Source organism: Pristis pectinata, chromosome 11 (assembly GCF_009764475.1).
Source record: "Pristis pectinata isolate sPriPec2 chromosome 11, sPriPec2.1.pri, whole genome shotgun sequence".
NCBI classification, from domain to species: Eukaryota; Metazoa; Chordata; class Chondrichthyes; order Rhinopristiformes; family Pristidae; genus Pristis; species Pristis pectinata.
In genome coordinates, this window is record NC_067415.1 from 28,625,342 (window position 1) to 28,641,076 (window position 15,735).

The 15,735-nt window shown below is 43.2% G+C and overlaps 1 protein-coding gene across 1 annotated transcript in view; it reads right to left on the bottom strand.

Moving 5' to 3' along the window:
- LOC127576148 (uncharacterized) overlaps positions 1 to 15,735 on the bottom strand; it is a 60,939-nt gene that overhangs the window by 26,412 nt on the left and 18,792 nt on the right. The window lies entirely within an intron of this gene.

Below are 15,735 nucleotides of genomic sequence, written 5' to 3' on the forward strand. Positions count from 1 at the left end.
AGTACAGGCCCTTCGGCCCACAATGTTGTGCCAACATTTTATCCTGCTCTAAGATCTATCTAAACCTTCCCTCCCACATAGCCCTCCATTTTTCTATCATTCATGTGGCTACCTAAGAGTTTCTTAATTGTTCCTAATGCAGATAAGTTAAGATATCTTTATTGTCACATGTACATCGAAACACACAGTGAAATACATCTTTGCATAGAGTGTTCTGGGGGCAGCTGCAAGTGTCACCATACTTCCGGTGCCAACATAGCATAGCAATGTAGCTACCTCCACCACCTCTGCTGGCAGTGCGTTCCACGCACCCACCACTCTCTCTGTAAAAAACTTACCTCTGACATCCCGCCTCAATGGGACAAACCTATCCAGAACCCCATGCAAGTACTCCCTAACTAACCTCCACATTTCCATTGTGCACTTCCCCAGGAACATCTGTTCCCAATTTACACTCCTAAGTTCCTGCCTAATAGCATCATAATTCCCCCTCCCCCAATTAAATACTTTCTCATATTGTCTCTCCTATCCGTCTCCAAGGTTATGGTAAAGGTCAAGGAGTTATGGTCACTGTCTCCAAAATGCTCTCCCACTGAGAGATCTGAAACCTGATCAGACTCATTGCCTAATACCAGGTCCAGTATGGCCTCTCCTCTAGTCGGCCTGTCCACATACTGTGTCAGGAATCCTTGCTGGACACACCTAACAAACTCCACCCCATCTATTCCCTTTACACTAAGGAAGTGACAATCAATTTAGGGAAGTTGAAATCACCCATGCAACAACCCTGTTATTTTTGAACCTCTCCAAAATCTGCCTCCCGATCTGCTCCTCAGTGCCTCTGCTGCTACTGGGGGGGTCTGTAGAATACTCCCAATAGAGTGATCGCTCCCTTCCTGTTTCTGACTTCCACCCACACTGACTCAGTAGATGATCCCTCCAGGATGTCCTCCCTTTCTACAGTTGTGATACTGTCCCTGATCAGCAAAGCCACTTCCCCACCTCTTTTACCTCCATCCCTCTCCCTTTTGAAACATCTAAACCCCGGAATATCCAGCAGCTACTCCTCTCCTTGTGACAGCTAAGTCTCTGCAATTGCCACAACGTCATAGCTCCACGTGCTTACCCATGCTCTAAGTTCCTCACCCTTGTTCCTGATACTTCTCACATTAAAGTAGACACACTTCAGCCCATCTAACTGACTGCAATTTTGCCCCTTCAACTGCCTATCCTTCCTCACAATCTTTCTATATGCTGCATCTACTTGTACACTAAATCCACCAACCTGACATCACTCGGGTTCCCATCCCCCTGCCAAACTAGCTTAAACCCTCCCCAACAGCTCTAGCAAACCTGCCTGCAAGAATATTGTCCCCCCTCCAGTTCAGGTGTAACCCGTCCCTTTTGTACAGGTCGTACTTTCCTCAGAAGAGATTCCAATGATCAATGAATCTGAAACCCTGCCCCCTGCACCAACTCCTCAGCCACGCATTCATCTGCCAAATCAACCTATTCTTACCCTCACTGGCGCGTGGCACAGGCAGCAATCCAGAGATTACTACCCTTGAGGTCCTGCTTTTCAGCTTCCTTCCTAGCTCCCTTTATTCCCTCTTCGGGACCTCATCTCTTTTCCTACCTATGTCATTGGTACCAATATGTACCATGACCTCTGGCTATTCACCCTCCCCCTTCAGAATGCTGTGGACCCGATCCGAGATGTCCCTGACCCTGGCACCCGGGAGGCAACATACCATCTGGAAGTCTCTTTCACATCCACAGAATCTCCTGTCTGCCCCCCTTACTATGGAATCCCCTATCACTACTGCCCTCCTCTTCTCACCCCTTCCCTTCTGCACCACACGACCTGGTCACTGTGGCTTTCCCCTGTAGGTTGTTCCCCCCCTACCCCCCCACCCCCCAACAACAGTATCCAAAGCGGTATACCTGTTATTAAGGGGAACAGCCACAGGGGTACTCTGCACTACCTGCCTATTCTCCTTCCTTCTCCTGACAGTCACCCAGCTACCTGCCTCCCGCAGCTTAGCAGTGACTGCATCCCTGTAGCTTTCATCTATGAACTCCTCATTCTCCCGTAGGAGCCAAAGGTCATCCAGCTGCATCTCCAGTTCCCTAACATGGACTGTAATGAGCTGCAGTTGGATGCACCTCGTGCAGATGTAGCTATCAGGGAAACTGGATGTCTCCCAGAACTTCCACATCTCACAGGATGAACACACCACTGACACTGGAGCCATTCTAACTACTCTGGCTTGGCACTAAAGGAAAAAACAAAGCAAGAAACTTACCAGAGACTTATCTTAGCTTCTACCTCCTCTCGCAGAAGCCTCTTGAGCCAAAGCCTCAGTCGCCCACTCTAACCCTTATCCATGCCAACAATGGCCGCTCCGCTTCTACCTACCTTCCTTTTATTCGCTGCTGTTAATTAGTCAATCAGCTATTAATAATTTGCAAATGTACCTCGCTTAGACTCTTGCAAGGTGAAACTCACAAGCACACACACACTCCGCACAGAGACTCACCTCTTTTCAAAGCTCCCGCTCCAAATCTCACTCCAACTCCCAACTCTTGCTAGGTGAAACTCACAAGCACACGCACATTCCGTACAGAGACTCACCGCTTTTCAAAGCTCCTGCTCCAAATCTCTCTCCAACTCTCGATTCTGCAAGATGAAATTCACAAGCACATACACAAAGACTCACCTCTTTTCAAAGCTCCCACTCCAAATCCATTATTTACTTTGAATAAAAACATTCTACACCATGAATAAGAGATCTGATATGAAATTATTATACCACAGAACATTTGGTTCTCCATTTCAATCTTTTAGAATCCAATAAGTATTGCTTCACAAAGATACTTTAGTCTGTTCAACTAGGAAAATAGATAACAGGGAAAAGATCCTTACGGTTCGTAAGCTTGGTTTCAAAATTAATACCCTTCACTCATCTCTCTCACTCAAATATGAATTCAATTCTCCTTTAGACAGTTCTACATCACCTGCCTTCTTGCACTTGTTCACTTTTACCTGCATAAAGAAGTCAAATCTAAACTGTGTACCTTCCCTGTTCCAAATGCACACTGCCTGGTTCAAAACTTTGTGACAAAAATCTTAATAAGATTAAAATGATCTTATCTTTTAAGTATCTTTAATTCCTCTTTACCATCTGCCTTAGCTTTTTGCCTTATAGGGTAAAAAAAATCCCAAATTTTCCACTCATGCCTGAAACTAGGAATCAGATTGGTTGCCCTCTCTCCAATTACTACAGTATGGTGTTGACAGGAATGAGGGACTTATGTCATGAGATAAAAACAAAAAATCCTAGAAATACTTAGCAGGGAAGGCACATGTATGGAGGGAGAAACAGAGTTAACATTTCAGGTTGATGACCTTTCATCAAAATTGGGAAATATTAAAAATCAAACCTGTTTTAAAGTGACAGAGAAGGGAGTGGGTGGAGAGAACAAAACAAAAGCCCATGTTAGGATGGAGACAAAGGGGCATAAATGTCACAAGTGGTGATGGTGCTAGATAAAATAGGATGGTGAAGGTATGTTAATTACAGCTGATCTGTCTGAATGAGATACAAATTGGAGATGAAAGAATGAATAAAGAGAAGAAACAAAATCAAACTGGAACTGCAAGGTACATTATAGTGCAATTGTTGGAAATCTGAAAACAATACTGGAAATACTTAGCAGGTCAGACAGCATCTGTGAAGAGGGAAAATATGAGTTAGCATTACAGGTTACAGTCCTTGTTTCAGTTCAGCTCAGGCCCCCTTCCTCATTGAATTTTTCAATTTCAGGTAACCCACTCACCCTGTGTTCCTTCCTCACTGCCACCAGTCCAGACAGGTTCTCTCTCCCTTTGTTCACCTTTTCCATCCCTCCTCTCCTCATTACGTAGATTCATCACCCTCCCCTGCCTAGTTCCATCTGCCCTTCACCAACATATTTATCTACCTGGATTTCTTCTCCCTGGGTTCACCTTTCCTATCCTCTCCCCCACCTATCACCTACCAGCCTCTGTCTCTCCCCTTTTCCACCCAGCAACATCTGCCTATTTTAAAAAAATGTTTCCACCTATCACCTACCAGCACTCCCCCCTCCCCTGCCCCACCAGGCTCCATCTGCTCATCATCCCCCCCTCACCTGGTTCTACCTATCACCTACCAGCCAGACTATCACCCCTCCCTCTCACTTCTATATACTGGCTATCTTCCATCTGTACTGTCAGTTCTAATGCAGGGTCTCAAGACAAATTGTTGACAATCCTTTTGCATCCACAGGTGCCTCATGACTCACTGAGCTCTTGCAGCAGTTTACGTTTTGCTCCAGATTCCAGCATATGCAGTCTCTTGTGTCTCCTTCAGAAGTTGTTCTGGCAGATTAATGACTGCATTGGTACACTCCCTGCTCTCATACAGAACTCAAAGTTTGCATCATCTTTTTTACCAGTTTCCATACGACTCTCAATTTTCCCGTTTTTGATGTCTCTATCTTCATCTCAGGGGATGGCAACAAACATCTATTATAAGTCCACAGACTCATACAACTATGTTGATTACAACCCTTTCCATCCTGCTTCTGTTAAGGACCCCACTCCAGTCTCCTGGTTTCTCCAGTTGCATTGTACCTGTTGTGATAATACCTTCCATACCAATGCTTATGAGAAGTCTTCCTTTTTCCTTAAATGCAGTTTCCCTTCCACCATATTTGACAGGGCTTGCAATCAAGCCTGTTCTATTGCTCTCACCTGCTTTCTTCCTACCAATGGCAAAGATAGAATTCTCCTTGTCCTCATCCTCCATCCCACCAGCCTCCATATTCAAGTTCATTTCTGTCACCTTCACAGAAGTGCAGCCAGTAAAGCTGCTGTCTCACAGCATCAGCAATCCAGATTCAATCCCCACTTCTGTGGTGTCTGTGTGGAGTTCGTACATTTTCCTTTTTTCCTCCAGGTGCTCCAGTTTCCACCCATATCCTGGAGATGTGCAGTTTGGTAAGTTAATTGGCCATTCTAATTTGCCCCTATGAATAGGTAAATGGTAGAATCAGAAGGAATTGATGGTAATACAGGGAAAATAAGTTATCATAAAATTTCGTGGGGCAAATGGGATTGCTCAGTGAGCCTGCATAGACTCAATGGGCTGAATAGCCTCCTTTATGCTGTAAGGAAATATAGAAGTATGGAAATATGATGTCACCTTCAAACTCGTCTTCTCCTCCCCTCCATTTATAGCATTTTAAAGGAATCATTCCCTCCATGACTCCCTGGTTATCTCTTCCATCTCCACCAACATTCATTCTCTTTTTCACAGCACCTTCCCATCAACCACAGGAGTTGCAAACCTTCCCCTTTTACTTCTTTCCTTCTCATCTTCCTGGTGAGACAGTGATTTACTAGTATTTCTTCCAAATTAACATTGGATTGGATGACAATTTTGAAGTAAATCTCTAATCAGTCTGCAAGTATGACCTTGAGCTTCCAGTTGCCCATCACCTTAATTTTCCAAACCATTCCCACTCTGACCTCTCTGTCTTTGGTCTTCTGCAATATTCCACTGAAGTCAAATGTAAGCTTGAAAAATAGCATTTTTACCTCCCAACTAGACACATTACAGCCCTCATCATTGTACAGTAAATGTGACAATTTAAGTAACTAGCCTTTCCAGTCTGTATCAGAACTGGCCAGTCATTAACTAGAAATATTAATTCAGTTTTTCTCTCTCCATAGATGATACTGACCTGTGGAGTATTTCCAGCACTTTCTGACTTATTTCAGATTTCTGGCTATAACACAGCTTTGCATCTCACATTTCCAGCATTGCTTATGTTCTCCCTTCGCTATTCTCATTCGTGTTCTCTATTTATATCCATTCCTGACAGACCAGCTTCAATTAGTAAGCCTTCACCATCCTCCTTTGACCAGCATCACCACCACTTGCGTCATTCAGACTTCCTTGGTCTCCACCCTATCATAGATATTTATTTAGTTCTCTCACACCCCAGCCCACTTCTCTGCAACATCAAACATTCAGTCTCTAACTTTTCCTGATAACAATGAACAGTGATCAACCTAAAACATTAACTCTGTTTTTCTCTGCACAGATCCTGCCTGCCCTGATGAGTATTTCTGGCATTTTTTTGTTTTTATTTCAGATTTCCACCACCTACAGTTATTTTGCTTTTTGATTTTAAGTTATGAGATGTTGGAACAATTGGGGGTGTGCACCATGAAAAAGGAATGATCTATTAGAGGTCCAAATGATAGGCAGGGAAAAACTGATGAGTCCACAATAAAGGAATGTTTAGGGCTGCAGTATCAAACTAGGAATGAGAATGATGGGTATGGGTATGAGATGTATCCGGCAGACAAGGTTAAGGAAAATCACAAGAGGTTCTATAGCTACAGTATATAAAGAGTAAAAGGGTCACTAGAGAGACAGTAAGTCCCCTTAGAGATCAGCAGGGCCACCTATGTCTCCAGCCACAGGAGATGGGTGGGATTTTTAACATATTTTTCTCCTCGGTGTTTACTGAGGAGAAAATCATGTTGGTCAAGAGATAAGGGAAACAAGGGGAAATGTTTTGGAGGATATTCATATTACCAGGGAGGAGGTATTTGCAGCATCACAGCGCAGTAAGGTGGATAAATCCCAGGGCCTGTCCGAGTGCATCCTCGGATTTTGTGGGAGGTTAGAGAATAAATTGGGGAGGCCTTTGTGGAGATATTTGCTTCATCATTAGCCACTGGTGAAGTTCCCAAAGACTGGAAGGTGGCTAATGTTGTTCCATTGTTTAAGAAGGGTAGAAAGGACAAGCCAGGGAACTACAGGCTGATCAGCCTGACATCAGTAGTGGGGAAGTTACTGGAGGGAATTCTGAGGGACAGGATCTACCAGCATTTGGATAGACAGTGTCTGATTAGGAGGAGTCAGCATAGCTTTGTGCGGTAAAAGACATGCTTGACGAATCTTTTAGAGCTTTTTGAAGAGGTAACTAAAAGGGTAGATGAGGATAGGGCAGTGGATATTGTCTGTTTGGACTTTAGCAAGGCTTTCAGCAAGGCCTTCGACAAGGTCCCACCTGGTAGGCTGGTCTGGAAGGTTAGGTCCCACATGGCAGGCTGGTTTGGAATGTTAGGTCCCATGGAATCCAAGGAGAACTAGTTAGGTGGATTCAAAATTGGCTCAGAGGTAGGAAGCAGAGTGTGATGTTTGAAATTGTTTCTTGGAATGGATACCAGTGACTAGTGGCATGCCACAGGGATCGTTATTGGAACCCTTGTTATTTGTTATTTATATAAATGATTTGGATGCGAATACACAATGCTTGATCAGTAACTTTGCAGATGACACAAAATTAGGACGTGTTGTTGATAGTGAAGAAGGTTACAAGGTAAGATAGGATATCTTTATTAGTCACGTGTACATTGAAACACACAATGAAATGCATCTTTTGCGTAGAGTGTTCTGGGGGGCAGCCCGCAAGTGTCGCCATGCTTCTGGTGCCAACATAGTATGCCCACAACTTCCTAACCCGTACGTCTTTGGAATGTGGGAGGAAACCATACCACCCAGAGGAAAACCATGCAGTTGCAGGGAGAACGTACAAACTCCTTACAGTGGCTGGAATTGAATCCGGGCCGCTGGCGCTGTAATAGCATTATGCTAACTGCTACACTACTGTGCCTGCCCTCATAGATTACAGGGGGATCTTGATCAGTTAGGGAAGTGGGCTGAGCAATGGCAAATGGACTTCAATACAGATAAATGTGAAGTGATGCATTTTGGAAAGTCAAACCAGCATAGGACTTGTACTATGAATGGTAGGGTATTAGGAAGAACAGAGGGACCTAGGAGTACAAGTGCATGATTTGTTGAAAGTGGCGTTACAGGTGGACAGGGTGGTGGAAAAGGCGTTTAGCATGCTGGCCTTCATCAGTCAGAGCATTGAGTATCGGAGTTGGGACAGTATGCTGCAGTTGTATAAGTTGGTGAGGCCACACTTGGAGTACTGTGTACAGTTTTGTTCACCCTAATATAGAAAAGACGTGGTTAAACTGCAAAGAGTGCAGGGAAGATTTACGAGGATGTCGCCAAGACTAGAAGGCCTGAGTTACAGGGAGAGGTTAGCCATGTTATGTTTGTTCTTCATCACAAGACAAACTTGGTGTGGGTTTAACATCTGAACATTTATCAAAACAACAACAACAGACTGCACAGACTTACAACAGACAGGCTGGCTGCTTTTTCCCGCTCTTTCCAGCCACTTCCTGTTTCCCCTATGTGACCCCCTGCACTGCCTGCTGGGAACTGTAGTTCTTTATTATAACTACATAGTAACACATAATAACACATCTTCCCCCTTTAAAGAAAAAACAAACACAATACTTTGTCCTTATAAACCTGCTAAGAACCCATGTCCACTCAGCAGCTTTCAGTCAGTCTCTGACGTGGTTTTATGGTCCTTTTTGGTCTGGTACTTGTTTCTGCAGGTGTGTTGCTTTCATTTGCTGCATTGGTGTTTTCCTGGGAACTCTGGTCCACACGTTCATTTTCTCCATATGCTGGCCCCTTTGGTGTACTGACAGGAGACGGGTCACAGCCATGGGTTGGAGCTTGTGGTCGTAGATCCACGCGGTTCCTCCTCAGAGGTGTCCCTCACTCCGTCTGGATCTGGTATGAATGTGGATTCACTTCCTCTTGCACAACTCTTTGCATGGACCATGTGCCAGAATCATGATCTCGGATTCACACTTGATCCCCAGGCTTCATGACTGGTAGGCTTTTCACTGTCTTGTCGTGATTCCGTTTCTGTTTTTCTTTCCCTTCCTCTTTAACCAGTTTGACTTTGTGTGCTCCTTCAGGTGTCAACAGGTTTTCATGTATTGGAAGGTTAGTGTGTATGCATCGACCCATCAGCATTTGAGCTGGTGAAACGCCGTTCTGCAGTGGTGCACTTCTGTAAATCATTAGACTTCTATGGAAATCCTCTCGTCCATCTTGCGCTTTCTTCATGAGACCCTTCACCACCTTAACTGAACTCTCTGCTAGGCCATTAGATTTTGGGTGGTGTGGGCTTGAGGTTATACGTCGAAACCCCCAAACATCGGCAAAGGATTCAAATTCACTGCTTGAAAATTGTGGACCATTGTCTGATACTACTTCACATGGAACTCCATGCCTTGCAAACACAGCTTTCAGGAATGTGATAACTGCTTTGCTGGACGTTGACTGCAGTGTTGCAACCTCTGGGTAATTGGAAAAGTAGTCTGTTACAAAAATATGGCTCTTCCCATTACAGTCAAATAAATCCACTCCAACTTTGAAATACGGCCTGTCTGGTACAGGGTGTGGTGTAAGTGGTTCTGCTTGCTGCTTTGGTCTGTAGGTAAGGCATATTTCACATGAAGCAGTAGTCCAGCTGATGTCTTGGTTCATTCTTGGCCAGTACATCACTTCACGTGCTCTACGTTTACATTTTTCCTCCCCAAGATGTCCTTCGTGTATCTTCTGGAGCATCTCCTTGCGTAGTGACAGTGGAATCACAAACCTGTTCCCTTTGAAAACTATATCTTTCACTACTGACAGTTCAGCTCTGCATGTTCAATAATACCAAATACACATTGGACAGTCATCCTTTGCTGCTGGCCATCCTTTCTGTATTGTATCCTTGAGTACTTTCATTGTTTCATCTGCCTCTGCTGCTTTCCTAATATGCTCTGTTCTATCCGGATATACTGGAAGAGAGGTGACAATCATGTCAACATAGGCCTGTATATCTGCATTAACCTTTTGAACACTCTTTTCTGTCTTGTCGACTGCTCAAGACAGAGCATCAGCAGCAAACATATATTTTCCCGGTGTGTAGATCATCTTCACATCATATTTCTGCAGCCTTATCAACATGCGCTGTATCCTCATGGGACAGTCATTCAGTGGTTTGGACATAATGGAGACCAATGGTTTATGGTCTGTCTCCACTTCAATAGCTTGCCCATAGATGTACTGGTGGAACCTTTCACATGCATATGTAGTGGCGAGAAGCTCTTTCTCTATTTGTGCATAGTTGGCTTCCGCACTTGTTAAAGCCCTTGATGCATAGGCCACAGGTTGCCATTTGCCATCATGCTGCTGCAGTAGTACTGATCCAAGGCCGTGCTGGGACTCATCAGCTGATATCCTGATACACCTTTTTGGATCATAAAACTTCAGCACGGGCTCTTCACTTAGGACCCTTTTCAACGTATTGAAACACTCTCCTTTCTCATGAGACCAAATCCATTCATTTTGTTGCTCAAGGAGTGACCTAAGTGGTGCTGATACTGTTGACAGTCAAGGGATGAACTTAACCAGGTAAGTCACCATCCCTAAGAAACGTCTCACCTCCTGTTTGTTTTGAGGCCTCTCCATGGTTTCAATGGCTGACGTCTTTCTTGGGTCAGGCTTCACTCCCTCTTCAGATTTGATATCTCCTATGAAGGTCAGTGACTTCACACCAAACTCACATTTCTCTTTATTTAATTTCAAATTGACATTCCTTGTCACGTCAAGCACTTGTCTCAGTCGAGTATCGTGTTCCTCTTTGGTGGACCCCCAGACGATGAAGTCATCCACCACGGTCTCGACACCAGGTATGCCCTCGAAAATCATGTGGATGGTTTTATGGTAGACTTCTGGTGCGGACAGGATCTCATATGGCAGCTGAAGATAGCGATATCTTCCCTGTGGTGTGTTAAAAGTACATAGTCTCGAACTTGCCTCATCAAGCTTTATCTGCCAAAACCCAGACAATGTGTCGAGTTTGCTAAACCATTTGGCACCTGAAAACCGGGACATGATCTCCTCCCGTGTTGGCAATTTAAAATGCTGTCTCTTGATGGCTTTATTGAGATCTCTTGGGTCGAGACATATCCGCAATGTTCCATTTTTCCTTTTGCACAATGACCAGTGAACTCACCCAATCTGTTGGTTCTTCAATTTTCTGTATGACATTCATTCGTTCCATGCATGCTAGTTCTTGTTTAAGTTTATCTCTAAGTTGAAATGGAACTTTCCTGCATGCATGGACAACAGGAGCCACTGCCTCATCTATGTGAATTTTGTGTACACCAGGTAAGCATCCGAGCCCCTCAAAGACATCTGCATACTCTTCCATGAGTGTTGTGTGGTCATCTTTGGTATGTCAAGCTACTATGAAAACTCTTTTCACTAGGTTGAACTTTTCACATGCACTCAGACCTAATATTGGCTGTACTCTCTTTTCTGCAATCAGTAGCTGTGATTTTAAGTGCTGCCCTTTGTGCTTAAATGTCACCATACAGCCCCCTTTTACTGGAACGTTCTCTCCAGTGTAACCTGTCACTTTTAGCTTCACAGGTTAAATCTTACTCTTTGCTGTGAGAGTCTTATAATCATCCATGGAAAACAGATTCACCTGAACTCCGGTGTCAAGCTTGAATGGAATTACTGTCTCATTCACAGTTACTGGAACAATCCATTCTGTTTTACCAGCAGCCACAGTCTGTACAGAATCCATAAAGAATTCCTCCATTTTCTCATCAACTGTGTGCAACTTTCTCTTGTTAGCCCCAGCTTTGCAGCACCTTGCAAAGTGATTCTTCTTCCCACAGCTATTGCAGGACTTCCCATAAGCTGGGCACATCTTTGGAATGTGTTTACTTCCACATCTGCTGCATTTGCTGTTTGAGCCTTCCTCTTTGATTTGCTGTTGCTTTCGGAAACGCCTTGGGAGCTGCTTCTCTGTTTTCACAGCATGTGTCTGCTCTGTACAGCTCCTTAGCTTGTGCTCATGTGGTTTCTGCTGACCTACACATATTCACCGCCTTTTCCAGGGTCAAATCTTTTTCACGCAACAGTCCTTCTCTGAGTCCATCATCTGGAATTCCACAAACTATTCTGTCTTTAACTAGTGAGTTTCTCAAATCTCCAAATTCACAGTGTGTGAAGCTCAGCTAAGTATTGGTTGAAGCTGACACCTTGTTTCTGGTCACAGGAAAAGAATTTATCTCTCTCAAATGTGATGTTTTTACTTGGGATAAAATACTCCTCAAATTTTTCCATCAAGGTGCCCAACTCAAAAGCTGTCTCATCAATTTGAAAGCTGTTATAGATGTCCAAAGCATCTTCGCCAATCACGTGCAGAAAAACAGACGCTTTCAATTTTTCATCGTTCCTTCCCACTCCACTAGCATCTAAATATATGTTGAATTGCTGTTTGAAGCGTTTCCAATTATCGGCTAGATTGCCAGTAAACTGCATAGGCTTGGGAGGACTTAACTTATCCATAATGGGAACTCTCGGCCTCTCACCTGAATCTCTCTTGGTAAATTTGGTGACTGCTGAACTTCAGGAACAACGTGCTCCTTTGCCACGCCAGCCGGCTTTTTCTCTGTATTTTTACAGCTTTTCTTTCGTAATCACTGAGTCTCTTTCTCAATTGCACACAGTATTCATTTACTTTCCTTGTTCAGACCTCACACCAACTTCTGACACCATGTTATGTTTGTTCTTCATCACAAGAGAAACTTGGTGTGGATTTAACATCTGAACGTTTATTAAAACAACAACAACAGACTGCACAGACTTACAACAGACAGGCTGGCTGCTTTTTCCCGCTCTTTCCAGCCACTTCCTGTTTCCCCCATATGACCCTCTGCATTGCCTGCTGGGAATTGTAGTTCTTTATTATAACTACATAGTAACACATAATAACACAGGCCAGACTAGGTCTTTATTCCTTGGAATATAGGAGAATGATAAGCGTCCTTATAGAAGTGTTTAAAATTATGAAAGGCACAGGTAAGGTGGATGGTAACAGTCTTTTCCCCAGGGTAGCGAGTCCAAAACTAGGGGCATATGTTTAGGGTTAGAGGGGAAAGATTTAAAAGGGCCCCAAGGTGCAACTTTTTCACGCAGAGAGTGGTAAATACATAGAATGAGTTGCCAGAGGAAGTGGTTGAGGCAGGTACAATAGTATCATTTAAGAAGCACTTGGATATGTACATGGAGGGGCAGGGTTGGAGGGATATGGGCTAAACGCAGAAAATTGGGACTAGTTGGGTGGGCATTATAGTTGGCATGGACTGGTTGGGCCGAAGGGCCTGTATTCGTGCTGTATCGCTCTATGACTGTATGACTCTAAGGAAACTAACTTGTCCAGGATGATGTCAAGGTTTAAGAGCATTACAGTAGCGTTAAGAGCAGGCGCGGCAGTGTAGTGGTTAACATAACGCTTTACAGCACCAGCAACCCAGGTTTAATTCTGGCCACTGTCTGTAAGGAGTTTGTACCTTCTCCCCGTGTCTACGTGGGTTTCCTCCCACATTCCAAAGACATACGGGTTAGGAAGTTGTGGGCATGCTATGTTGGCGCCAGAAGATTGACATCACTTTCGGGCTGTCCCCAGAAGACTCTATGCAAAAGATGTATTTCACTGTGTGTTTTGATGTACATGTGACTAATAAAGATACCTTATCTTATCTACTGGAGCTTCATTCATCCAAGCAAATGGAGGGCTTTCCATCACATTACAGACTCATCCTTTTAGATGAGGAAAATGCTCTAGGAAATCTGGGGATAAGTCACTTACAGCAAGGTACCCAGCCTCTGACCTGCTCTTATAGCTACAGTATTTATGTAGCTGAAATATTAACCTTTTTCTCTCTCTCCAGAAATGTCAGCTGACCTGTTATGTATATGCAGCATTCTGCTTTATTTCATATTTCTGCAGTGTTTTGCTTCTTTACTTCCAGCACGTTTCCCTTTATTCTTTCTTCCTCTGTTTTCATTTGTCTTTTATTCATATCACCTCCAGAAAGATCACCTGTGATTAATAAGCTTCAATCACCCTCTCTGAGACACTGCTACCACCACGTCTCTCTTCATCTCCACAGTCATTCCTGTTTGTCTCTACCTCTCTCTGTCCTCTGCAAATTAAAACATGTTTAATTTCTGAGCTTTTTTTTAGTTCTGATTAAAGATCATCAACCTGACATGTTAACTTGATTTTTCTCTCTCCACAGTTGCTACCAGCATTTTCTGTTTTCATTTTAGAGTTTCAATATTTAGAGATTTTTCAGTTTCAATATCTAGAGATTTTTTTGCTTTTTGATTTCCTGGTCAATTGTGCGAGAATAAAGGTAGGAATCTTGGCAATGATAAAGTTCTTGAAAATCAAGAATAGGTGGTTGGACTCTTTTTGGAAATGGTTACTGCCTGCCACTTTTGTGACACAAATATTATTTGCCACTTACTAATTATTTTCTGGATCTTGCAACATGCAACATGCAGGCATGAGCTGCTTAATTTCTGAGAAACTGTGAATAGAATTGAACATTGTGCAATAATCAATAATCGTCCCCAGTTCTAATCAAATGCTGGCCTTGTCAGTAATGGTCTTACAAATGCATAAAAGAATTGATGAAGCAGTCGAAGATAGTTGGCTCTAGGATATTACCCTGAGGAACTACTAGAGCAAAGGACTTGTTGGCCTCAAGATATAATTATCTTCATTTGTTCAAGGTAGGATTCGAACCAGTAAAGTTTCCCCTTAATTTCACTGACCAGTTTACCAGGTGTCCCTGATAATAATAATTGTTCAAGTGTAGCAATGGGCATGATTTCACAGGTGGTTTTTAGAAGTTTTAGAACATTATAGCACAGTACAGGCCCTTCAGCCCACAATGTTGTGCCGACATTTTATCCTGCTCTAAGATCTATCTAACCCTTCCCTCCCACATAGAGAAATGGAGGGCTATCATTCATGTGGCTAACTAAGAGTCTCTTAAATGTCCCTAATGTATCTTCCCTCACATCCTCTGCCTGCAGTGCATTCCATGCACCCGCCACTCTCTGTGTAAGAAACTTACCTTTGACATCCCCCTTATATCTTCCTCCACCTTAAAATTATGCCCCCTCCTGTTAGTCATTGTCGCCCTGGGAAAAAGTCTCTAAATGTCCACTCAATCTATGCCTCTTATCATCTTGTACACCTATATTATACCTTAAATGGGTTTCTGAAAATAACAACCCAATTTTCTTCTGCTACTAATTTTTCAGGTGAAAATCATTGGTAGCAATTGAAAATAATCAGCATAATTTCTTCTATACCTGAAATGTAATTATTAAGCAGATGCCATGAGACCTTATAGGAGCAGCATTTTCCACAGATTCTCGTTGAAGTGCCTTTGCCTTTGGTTCAGGGTAATCCTGATTGTCTGTTATATGCTATTGCTCCTGCTCTTGCTATGCCTATATATGAATAGCCATCTAATACTTTGTGGTAACCGCTGCTTAACAAAACAGTGGGAAGAAAAGTTGCAAAATTCTCTCATCAATGATGAAAAAAAAACATTCTATTCTTTCAACCAAAATTGACATTTTAGGCAAAGTTTGAAGAAATGTGTGATATACAAGCTCAATCACTTTTTGATTTGATCAGGTTGTGCTAGCACAACCCCTCTTTTCTTCTAGCTATAATTCTAATTTTGTTGTAAATAGTAGGTCAGTAGCTTTGGTCCAGAATATGCTGGCATCAACAGACATGTACCTCTTGAGGAGTGAGCTCATCTTCTGCCAGCAGTAAATTCCCTCAGAGTTTAAGTGAGTCTTTTATAGTTCCAATGTGTCAGACAATGCCAATATCCACCCACACACCCTTCATGCCCCACCACCCAACAGATTAAAC